Source organism: Grampus griseus (genome assembly GCF_964374135.1).
Source record: "Grampus griseus genome assembly, chromosome: 18".
NCBI classification, from domain to species: Eukaryota; Metazoa; Chordata; class Mammalia; order Artiodactyla; family Delphinidae; genus Grampus; species Grampus griseus.
The window spans coordinates 8,410,670-8,416,938 of NC_139012.1; positions in this window are offsets into that span (position 1 = coordinate 8,410,670).

Below are 6,269 nucleotides of genomic sequence, written 5' to 3' on the forward strand. Positions count from 1 at the left end.
CCAGAGGGAAGTGGAAAGGGCATGAGTCCATGCTCCCTCCCTTTAAGGATGCTTCCTGCAAAGTGCCCACACCATCTCTGCTCCTGTTCTGCTCCCATCACTTTGGCTAGAATTTCATTATATGACCATATCAGCTGTGAAAGAGATTGGGGAATTTCGTTTTTGTCCTGGGAAATTATGTGCCCAGCTAGCATTTGAAAGTTCCATGATTAAAGAAGAAGAGAGAATGGATATTGAGGAGCAACTATCATTACCTGCCAGAGAACTAATTATTTTTGTTAAATAATGATTGGAATAATTTGATGACACATGAAATCTGACCACCTCTTCTTCTACTCAGACCAGCTTTCCCTCAATAGGGTGTGATGGATGATTTTGCCCTAAAGCATGGTTATAACAAAACCATGATTATAGATGAGATACCATTGAGCACAATATCTAAATTTATCATAGATATCATATCTTCAGATAAATCAGACAAAATGACCCATGCATAAATTTCACATAGAAAAGTAAAATGTATATTAAAGTTCATGAAAACTGATTACTTCAATTTAAGCCATATCTTGATAAACACATAAAAATGTTCCTCTCTTCCCTAACTGTACTTTAGCATCACCTGGGGAGTCTGTCTTGTTGCTGTTGCTGTTATTTGCTCCCTGATCATCTGATAATGCCAAGGCCCAGCACACACCTGAGACCAATTAATCCAGAATCTGGAGGGTATAGAAAAACGAAGTGGGACTAGGTCTCTGGATGTTTTAAAAGCACCTTCTCAAACACAGAACTCCATCCATATGAACTGCTAATGAAGCCTTAGAATGTAAGCATTAAACAGTGCTTTTTTAAACAGCACTGATGCTTTTCTTTAAAAAAAAAGCTCAATTTTTATTATCAATGCTTTATTTTCTTTTTAATTAATAAATTTTATTTCTTTTTCTGCGTTGGGTCTTCGTTGCTGCGCGCGGGTTTTCTCTAGTTGTGGCGAGCAGGGGCTACTCTTCGTTGTGGTGCCCGGGGTTCTCTTGTGGTGGCTTCTCTTTTTTATGGAGCATGGGCTCTAGGCACGCAAGCTTCAGTAGTTGTGGCACATGGGCTCAGTAGCTGTGGCTCGCAGGCTCTAGAGCACAGGCTCAGTAGTTGTGGTGTGAGGGCTTAGTTGTTCCGCGGCATGTGGGACCTTCCCAGACCAGGGCTTGAACCCGTGTCCCCTGCATTGGCAGGCGGATTCTTAACCACTGTGCCACCAGGGAAGTCCAGCATTGATGCTTTTAATTGCACTCAAGAGTAAAGTGCAATTAAGAAAATCTGTGATGTGATTGATCTCGCTGTATATTGGACTTTATTTTGCACTAAATAAAGTAAGTCACTAAGGTCAACTAAACATGTTTCCAACGACTTTCCTTTGAAACCCAGCACTTCTTTTCCTTCCAGGTTAATTATATAAAGCAATCGCAATGATATAATCTATAGTAACAAAATATTTTTTACAAAGAGGGGAGACTTAGGTGCTCATCGTGATATAAAATATAAGATTTAATTGAGCTCCTTTAATGTTGTCACAAAAATTTTCAATTCTACCTGTTGGTGCCAGGGCCTGGGCGTCTCAGAGGTAACCTACTGCTCTTTTAGCCAGGAGGCTTTTGGTAGTTCCAGCCTTCCTAAATAAATGGGACAGATGCAGAAAGATAAAACTTCTCCCCTAAAAATTAACATAAGGGCCAAGCCCTATGACCAACATGAAAAAACTTGGATTCTAAGCCCAGATCTGCCCTGATTACCAACATGACTTTAACTTCTAATAACCCACTCTCCCCGAGGCAAGGCGTCCTCATCTGTAAACACACAGGCATTTGTCTAGCGGTGTCCAGATCCCCTTCCGGCTCCAGAACCCTAAGTTTCTCCCCAGCAGTCATCCTACTTGGAAAGAAAAGTACTAATTCAGATTTCCTGTCCAAATCAGTCCATCCGTCCTCCCCCTGACCGCAGGTCATATTAGAATAGACGCAATGACTAGAGGGAAAATCCCCAATTTGAGCCTCTCCCAGGTTCCCCTGACGATGTAAGTACATTAAGTTCAGGGAATGTGGTTGGAGTTCACTCGGGGTCATGCACATAATACAGAAAACACCTGGCAGGACTTCTTCTCTTTGGGATCTCTAGGGAGGACCACTGTTTAAAGCTTTGAGACTTTCTATCAGTCATGGGATGCCTAACTTTCCAATGGTCCATACAACAAAACTGACTTCAGAATGGGCGGCAGAAGCACTGAGGGTCTAAGGGATAAATCTCATAAAAATCTAGATGCTGAGGATGAATATGGAAACCAAGACTAGAAAACTGGAGCCTCATTGATATGAGACAAATCTGGAACGTGTCTCAGTTTCCAGAATGAAGAGCCATGGATTCAGTTTGGGCACTGCAACACACAACCTTGACGGTGGAGTCAAGATACTCGAGGTTTTTGTGCAGAGTTACATGCCACCTGTTAGGAACTCTGAGTGAGAAATGGCATAAGGTTAATGGGAAAAACACGGAGAGTCTAGGGCTGCATGTATCAGAAACTAGAACAGCAGACTACTCAAAGGCAGGGCCAAATAAAAGAAGAGATCATGAGACTCAGAAGAGAATTAAGATAGATACCTTTGGTGGATAGTACACCAAATATTCTTCCAATTGCTTACTGCAGAATCCCAGGTTCATTTAGGGCAGTGATGCATCGTGCTAGAAATTCTCAGTCTCACGGCCTCCCTTGTGTGAGCAGGGGGTGCATAAGTGGGGAACAGAGTCATGAAATAATTCTGGCCCAGGTGATGTAGGCAGTAGCCCCTGGAGTTGCCATCCTCTCCCAAATCAGAACAGACAAAAGCCTCTGAAGGAGGCAGGCTGCTGACTCCTCCTCTTCCCTCAGCGTGGAGCATGACTATGAGGCTGGAGCTGAAGCCTCCATTTTGCAACCATGAGGCAAAAAGAAGACAAAAGCTGGAAGGTAAGGGTGGGACATGGGACATCACAGAACCACCAGACCATCCCAGACTTCAAGCTATAAGAGGAAATAAAGCGCTATTTGATTAAGCCGAATTACAGGCAGACCATAACATTCAATAAGCCAAACAGCTCATTAATTACAGTTTAATAATACTTCATGACTTCATTATAGTGAAGAATTGGAAAGCATGAGAAAACTGTACAATAGAGCATACCCTGCTATTCCAGCATCTGCTCGTAGGAACCAACCAAATGCCTCTTGTTGATAATCTCCCTTGAGATTTAAAAAAAAATTAAAGCCTTCCAAGGAGCCAGATGAACTCAGAGCTTTAAAACACATGTGAAGGAATTCTCAGCACATCCTTACTGAAGAGGGGGGTGTTTCTGCCATTTCTCTAAACAATGGAGGAAAGATAGAAAGGCACTAAAATTAGATTCATGCCAGAGCCCTGACATTTGAGATGATACAAAAACTACCAACTGGCACTTAAAAATGACGAGAGATTCACAGGAGACAAGCACATCTGCCCCGTGTAGCTGATTAGTTTGAAAGGCAGCATTAAGACTCAGCGGTTACAGATAATGCCTGAAGAATTTCAGATTAGTTGAAGAGAGACAAATAGGAAAATGTTATTTTTCCGGTTTGTGAAGAGGTATTGAGGCCCGAACACCTGGCTGCTGAAGCAATAAACTCCCTCGGGGCTGCACTGTATGTATTGCTCGGAGCGAGTAGCATTTGCCTTCTGCATGGGCTGGTCAGAGCAGATGCTAGCCTGGTGACGTCCAGCCCTGCAGCTTTCTCAGGCTACTAAGTGGACATCGGTGAAAGCGCAAAACAGAAAAGACCCCTTAGCCCGAGAGTTATTTTTTATTAGGAAAACCTAAACTTTCAGAGGAGCTTCCCTGAAGAAATGCTGCCAGCAACGCTTTCAAACACACCTCCACCAAGGAGCCCGTCTACACAGTCCTTCATTCCTTCCAGGGAGATTGCTCTTTGGCCCCTCATAGACGCCTGGTGTCATGAATCCCAGTCAAGGGCATCACCGAGCTGGACCTCAGAGCTGACTATTGCCTCACCATTGCTGGCTCAAGACAGACCAGCAGTACAATGTACAGACGTGCCATTTCATTACAAGGAATGTTTTTTTAAAACATGTACTAAAATGTTGATGTTTAATACAATTAATAATTTTTATTGCTTTATCATGAGCCTATTTAAGTGAAATTGGATTTTTCCCTTTGTTTTCACTGTGACTGTGGGGTGCAGAATGTCATGACTGCCCGTCCAGGTGGCTGTCACGGCCGTGATTCTGCTCAGACACCAGCAGTTTCACTCACCGTTGCTTTTGTACCATGAGTGCAAATGTCAAGACAAGGAAAAAGGCGGGTTTGTTGCCAGTGGTAAAATTTGACCTTTCAAGAGAAAAACAGAAATCTAGAAAATTTCTATTGTCAGTGGGAGCTTGCCAACACGAAGATTTTTCTGATGAACTTAGTCGTGATATTAACAAATATGATTTCTTGATGTTGTACTAAAAATTTGACAATTGGAAGATCTTCATAACTCTGCGAATCAATTTTTCCTAATGACCAATGAATGGTATTAGAAAGTCACTCACGGTTCAAAGATCTATTCAAAGTGCAAGACCACTGGATTTTATGATAATAGACCACAAAAACCTTGTTGTGCTTTTATATCCCACACTGCAATTAACCTGTAAAAAAATACCACTTTTTTAATTGTCAAATTTTAGCGTACTATCAAAGACGCACATCCACAATTACCTGTAAAGGCTATTAACATGCTCCTTTGTTTTTCAACTACATATCTGTGTAAGGCTGGATGTTCTTTATACGCTTCAACAAATCTGCGTGTTGCAGCAGATTGCATGCAGACTCAAGCATGAGACTCAGCTGTCTTCTATCAAACCAGACATTAAAGAGATTTGCAAAACTGTGAAGTAATGCCATTTTTCTCACTAAAATTTTGTTTTAGGAAAGACGGTTATTTTTAATTAAGATATTAGTCATATTGATGAGTTTACGATGGACAGTTTTAATGAATGAATAAACAAATATGTTTAACTTTTGTCAGTTTTAATTCCTAATGCAGTCAATATCAACAGATATAACCCACAAACAAAAGGCCTTTGGGATCCTCAAGAAATTTTAAGAGTGGAGAAAGGACCCAAGATGAAAACATTGGAGAGCTACTGACTTAAGCCAAAAAAATTACAAGTACTTAAAGGAGTAGGATTTTGAAAGATGAACTTATTGTTCCTTCTAGAATTAGTCAAGATATGCACAGTGCTAGGCGAAATAATGGCCCCCAAAGATAGTCAAGTCTTACTTCCTGGAACCTGGGAATATGTTACCTTATGTGGCAAAGTGAATCAAGACGCAAATCGGCTGACTTTAACACAGGGAGATTATCCAGGTGAAAGAGAGAGGTGGAAGTTCAGTGTCAGGGTGATGCGATGTGAGGAAAACTCCAGCAGCCAATGCTGCTTTTGAAGATTGGAAGGGGCCACAAACCAAGGAATGCAGCAGCCTCTAGAAGCTTAAAAGCCAGAGAACACAGATGCTTCCCTCGAGCCCCCAGAAAGGAACACTGCCCTGCCAACACCTTGATTTTAACCCAGTGGTACCCACGTCAAACTTCTGACGTCCAGAACTGTCAGATAATTAATGTGTGTTGTTTTAAGTCACTTCCAATGTCAAATTTTACCTGAGTCCTGTAATCCTGGAAAACGGCCAACATTAAGCAATCCCTCTGCCATTTTGAGCTTGGAGAAATGACTCACTGCAAAGAACCCCACTTTCCCCGTGGCTTAGATACGACTCAATGGATGCCCCCCTTGTTTACCTAATACAAGGCCAGACGCTGACCCTCCAAATCCCCGTCCTTTGCCTCATAAATGATTAGCTGAGCTGTTTTGTCCACATTGCCAAGTGGAACAAAATTCTTATTACCCAAACATCACTTAAGTTTCTCTCCCTCCTCCAGAGCCCCGAACTGTGACCCACCCTCTGCCAGAGCCGGTATACAGCTTCTCCTCAATGTTTCCACCTAAAGACAGGGTGACCTCAGGGAGAACCGTCCTTTGATCCACTGTCCTATCATGTCACCCTCCTTGCTCATACCACTTACCACATCCAGTTCTTTCTAGCCCTGCTCACTCCTCCTTATTTATAATAAGAGATGGCTTTTTTCTGATGTCGGAGACGCTTGCCCCTTCACAACCAGAGACTTTTCCCTATCGCCATAGTCCCTTCACCCG